This window comes from Limulus polyphemus, unplaced genomic scaffold (genome assembly GCF_000517525.1).
Source record: "Limulus polyphemus unplaced genomic scaffold, Limulus_polyphemus-2.1.2 Scaffold7265, whole genome shotgun sequence".
In the NCBI taxonomy this organism is placed as follows: Eukaryota; Metazoa; Arthropoda; class Merostomata; order Xiphosura; family Limulidae; genus Limulus; species Limulus polyphemus.
In genome coordinates, this window is record NW_013672875.1 from 32,154 (window position 1) to 38,025 (window position 5,872).

The 5,872-nt window shown below is 31.2% G+C and overlaps 1 long non-coding RNA gene across 2 annotated transcripts in view; it reads left to right on the forward strand.

Moving 5' to 3' along the window:
- Positions 1–769: 769 nt before the first annotated feature.
- Positions 770–5,872, forward strand: part of LOC106474476 — a 9,519-nt gene continuing 4,416 nt past the window's right edge. Inside the window, exons 1-2 of one of the 2 annotated variants that reach the window (XR_001291747.2) lie at positions 770–1,050; positions 2,909–2,993. This is a non-coding gene — a long non-coding RNA (uncharacterized LOC106474476). The remainder of the gene's footprint in view (positions 1,051–2,908; positions 2,994–5,872) is intronic. The other variant, XR_002613964.1, reaches the window with a different exon arrangement.

Sequence of the window (5,872 nt, forward strand, 5' to 3'; positions counted from 1 at the left end):
AACAATTAGATTAATTTAAATATTTTAAACTTTTACTCCGAGGTAAATTGGATACGCGTGATATTGTTGTTAAGCTCCAATAACTTCACGAAGTTTAACTCGTAGATTAATTAATCAGTCAAGTGTTTTATAAAACTAGAAATGACAGAATCACAGTACCTGTAGACAGGAATACTTGGATGATTTCATCACGAAACCATGCTGCTCACTGAGTGGGTGTTGCTAAGTTTGAACGTGTGATATTGTTGTCTTGTTTGTTTATTTGTCGACACGAGGCTTCGAGCCAATCGGCAATAGAAACATGTGCATAGAGTGAGTTGTGTTGTTACAGCTAAGCAGGGAGAAAGCGTTAAGTTTCATTCAGTCATTGGCGATTGGCCAAAAAAATTATTCAAATCTTTTTTCTTTTTTTTTAAGCGTTAGTTACAAACCATAGATATTATTTATTGTAGAATTTCAAGTCCATTTCAAGCCAATTGTGGCAAATATAAATGACTAATTAGCTTACAATTGTTATATAATTTACTCCTTTTCTCCCGGCCTGGCATGGCCAAGTGGTTAGGGCGTTCGAATCCCCGTCACACCAAACATGCTCGTACTTTCAGCCGTGGGTACGTTATAAATACAGTCAATCCCACTATTCGTTGGTAAAAAGAGTAGCACAAGGGTTGACTGTGGGTGGTGATGACTAGCTGCCTTCCCTCTAGTGTTACACTGCTAAATTAGGGACGGCTAGCGCATATAAGCTCCCTCGTGTAGCTTTGCGCGAAATTCATAACAAACAAACAAACCTTTTCTTTTATATGTAGATACATTGACTCGAGTTATATTGAGAAGAGAAAAATAACTCATTTTGTACAAGGGACGAAACGGCACTTTAAACCACTACTCGGCACTTTTAATTTTATGCGCATGCCATGCGTGTCGTAACAGTGATATTGAGACGCCTGCACTTGTCGAGTTTGGTTTGGTGGGTACGAAGCGAAGTAGAACAAAGAGCCCAATATTATTATCAAGTACAACTAACGAAGAGGTGTTCGAAAGCGGAAGGTCTTTGTACTTTAGAAATTATAATAATAATTATTATTGTAATTTAGGGATAACGATCCTCTCGAACTGAAACTTTCGATCAATGAAAGTTTAGTGCTTTTGAAATTTTGAACTATTAATTATTTTGTCTTGGACTAGTAGTACTTGTATGATTATTTAGTGGAAGTTGATTTTGAGATATAATCTAACTAGAACTTTTTGTTAAATCACGAAATTCAGTAATTAATAAATTATTGAATTAAGCTTGTAATGTAAGCATTAGTTAATTCTAATTACATTACTAATAAACATACTGCTAATAATAGTAATCATACTTCATAGTACTACTGACATTGACACACATTTTAGGCGAGAGCAATGGATTTTTCTAAGACTACAGTAAGACTAAAAGTAAAAGTTTACTTAACAATACTCGAATGAGTAACATAACGTCATAGGAGGCAGATAACGTAAACCACACGAAGTACCAAAGCAAATAATATTATTTTAAGGGAGCCAGTTATAAAATTGCAAGTTGTAAGGACTATTAAAAATAATAGTACTATCAGCATTATTATTATGGGGGTTATCTCAAAATGTGGTTCCTGGATCAGGTTTTAATTTTGTTGGAGTCGTATGTACTTACATTTTCAAGTTAAAAATCAGTTCCTTCATCGTGATTTTAATAGTAATAAGAGTAGGCCTAATAACAGATTAGTTAGGATGAATGGGATAGTTGAATCATAACTACAAAGTACAAGACTATGATTTGTGTAATGTAAAATTTTTTCTATTCAAACGATTAAACTTAAAGTGTTTATGTACGATGTATTTTAAAGCTGGGAAAATTGTTTTGTATGTAATGATATGGTGGGGGATTCTAATTTTGTATGTATAAGTTAACTACAAGCATTAGGATTAATGTTCGAAAACTTCTGATTTAAAATTATTCAGTTGTTGCATATTGGAATATAAATTGAAATACTTCCTGAAAATGCTTGTACAGTTTTGTATTTTTAGTCAGAAAGGCATTGCAAATTAATTTACAGTAAAATTTGCAGAGAATGTTAAAGAAATACCAGATTAAAAACAATCGTGTTATTCATGTAGTGATATTTAAATTGTAAGCTTTGAGGAAATTTACATGGTACATCTGAATTGTGATCTGAGACTAAATAGTAAAATAACAAAATTTTGTGCCATGTTCTTACTTAAAAAACAGGCAGAAAATATTTCAGTTGGAGTGGTATGAAATTATTATATTAAGTATTTTGCATTATGTATATATATTTTATAATGAAAATGTTTCAAGTTTTATATATATGTATGTATATATCTACTTTTGTTGTTTTTCCATTTAAAAAAATGTTGCTGGTGATATATTTATCTGATATAATTGTTATTATTATGTAAATTGTTATAAGTAAGTTTGGCTGTTACTTCAAATTTTACTGCAGACTTTCCATAATTTTTCCATTTTGATATTGAAATAAAGTGGATTTGATGGGTAACAAACAATAATCAAAGTATATAATTAACTCGTAAGTAGTAACCACATTAACTAATTAAGTCAAGTGAATTTTTTTGTCACTTAGGAGCATTCAAATGGGTCAATCTTGAAGAAGAACCAGGAAAATTATCCTGTTATTTAACTATTGTTGTTAATGGGATCTATTGTCAGAGGTAATATAGAAAATTTGTTTTAAAGAATGAAATTTAGTACACTTTGAAAGGGGTTTTTATGGTAACCAATGTAATAGTTTTTTTGGTAGAATTTGCCTTGAATCCCAGTTGATGTTATCTTGACTTACAAAACCTGTAAAAATACTACACTACTGATTAATTAGAAAGCTGAAATTTTTCTAATTTTGTTAAAAAGATAGTGAAGTGGACAGAAGAAGTTGGAAAAGTCATCAAGAGAGTCTTGGAGATTTGTACTTTTCTCTGGAGTAGAAATATTAGAGGTAAGCTTTTGAAACATAAATCCAGACTTACATAGAATTATAAATGGACTTTGTCTGATAAATTGTCGTGTATCTGTATTTTGTATCTTTGAACAGTAATTATATAGATATGGATGTGAAGGGCAAAAGTTGAGATTGTTTTTAAAGTTTCAATTTGGTTGCTTGCCTTAGTGGGTGGAAGGGTGGCTTTAGTGGTTCAAAACTCAAATGTTATATTTATTTCTTAGTTTCCTTAATACTAGGCATATTACTTCATTATAGAAATATAGCTTATGTCCTACGAAGATATCCTGTGGTTGTTTTAGGGTCACCACAGCTCATATTGTTTTATCTAACTCTGGTAAAATACATTTATATTTATAAAATACAAGAAGAGACAAAGAAATACTTGACATGTTGGGTTTTATTAGTGGACTATAATATTTCTCACTAGCAAGAATTTATAGCGAGACACCATTACCATTTTAGTGTATTTACAGTTTTTGCTGTGACTAGGTAATGTATTACTTGAAAGATCTGAGGAAAATGAAGGCAGATGATGGGTTGGCTGTTGAAAAGTTTTACTTTTCTGTGGAGATTATTTATGAATATTATTAATGATTTTTGCATGAATATGATACAGCTAATTAACACAGTACCTTTTACAGTTGTAAGATGTAAACAAGACAGTTAAGGTCTGTGAGAATTTTGTAATAATTTTCAAAATAGTGTAACTATCTTGTTTTACACCCGTTTATGACTAGGTAACCAACAATAGCCTCAACTAGTTCTATAACTACAAATAACGAGTAATCCTGGGAACTGTTTATTAATACATAGACAAATTACACGAGGCAATTCATAAATATTGGGCAAGTGACATATACATGTTTAGCAGCAAATCCAATCAGACACTGATGGATTAAAACCTACATAGTAATGCTTGCAGAATCAATATTAATCATAAACTACTAACTTCCCTCTTAACTTGGCAGTTGAGTATTTATATAAACTACTAACTTCCCTCTTAACTTGGCAGTTGAGTATTTATATAAACTACTAACTTCCCTCTTAACTTGGCAGTTGAGTATTTATAGAAACTACTAACTTCCCTCTTAACTTGGCAGTTGAGTAATTATATAAATGACTAACTTCCCTCTTAACTTGGTAGTTGAGTATTTATATAAACTACTAACTTCCCTCTTAACTTGGCAGTTGATTATTTATATAAACTACTAACTTCCCTCTTAACTTGGCAGTTGAGTATTTATATAAACTACAAACTTCCCTCTTAACTTGGTAGTTGAGTATTTATTTACTGCAGCTGAGCATACTTCAGTGTTACATGTTTATAATAATTAACCAGAATGTGCACAGGTTCGGTTCATTGGACCAACCATGTATCGTGGAATGTTGACTATAATATATCTATATCAAATGTGGCAAGCTTTTAGTAAAATGTAAAAGTCTGTTTTACATAAAATTAGATGTGTTATATAAGTGTCTTTAACTTGACATCATTCTGACAAATTGGAGTGCCAGGTGATGCTCATGTAAAGAAAAATAATACTATTTTTTTTATCGTAAAATTTGCATATTACATTTGTGTAACCTCTAAAATACATATATACAGTTGTTTTTCAGTATCTCTGTATATTGTATCTCCTATTTATTCTCCCTTACCACAGACTGTTACTAAATCAGTAATGTAGAGTGAAATGAATAGATAATAACTTTGAAATCAAATACACGATACCAAGTTCAACGACCCTCTTATTAAAGGTCATAGCATGTATGTTTTGATGCCCACCCATGCACATAGGGTTAAATTATTTGTATCAAAGTTCGTTCTAGTTGCCCAACTGCATTCTTCTTAACACACCTGTCACTCATGTAGTAAGAGACCCCACCAGACTCGATGTTTGTTTTTACTCTCAAATTCAAGATCTATATAATAAATTCAGAGTTTTTTTCACTACAGTCAGTTACTCAATCTAAAGTTTTAGACATTTAATTGCAGTCACATAGAACTTCTTTTCTTTTTCCACAACCACAAATTTGAAAGCTTTAAACAGAATATGAAGACCAAAATCATCACTTCTGATTGAGCAGTGTAAAGTATCAAAACCTCTTACCAATTCTTCGCACATTAGCATCGTATCTAAGTTATAAAGTGCTGTTAAGGTTACTTGAAAACAATTTTTTTTCTCGGTTGGTTAGATGGCATATTTCTTTTTGTTGTTTTCTGTTTTAGATAAATGCTGACTTGTTTAAATTTTAGCTGCATCTTTGTGCGTAGCTATATGGTTCCTTGAGAGTGGACAGATATCATGATTTCCTTGCTTCTTGTGTTTTTATCATGTAAATAAGTTGAAGTGATGATGATAAATGTAATACTAAACACTAAAAACGTATGTAGTACGCACTAATTAAACTGACAGCTAATCATCCTTTGCTTTGAAGAGGAATTATATATTCTCTATAATGTTCTCACCGTACTTGAGTTAACTTTCATCATAAAAACATCTGACTTTTTCTCAATAAAACAAGGGAAGTTATTCAAACTCTAGATACCAGGTGGGTTTTATGAAGATATGTAACTTAGGAAGTTTTGAAAATGGAAATAGAACAAAAGTCATATGAGATTATCAGTATTTGGCTATTTCATTCAATATTGTATTTTAAATAAGATGAATTGAAGTTAGTAAATATACATCACCTAAGTTTTTATCATTTCTCTTCCTGGCCACTTAAATATATGGCAGTGATGGGGAGATTTGTTCTTAGGGTTAATGAGATCAGAATCGGGGTGAATGAGTATTATCAATTATACAACAAATGAAAGAGCAAAATATTAGTATTTATTATTATTTATTCTAGTCTTAGTGTGATGTATGTTT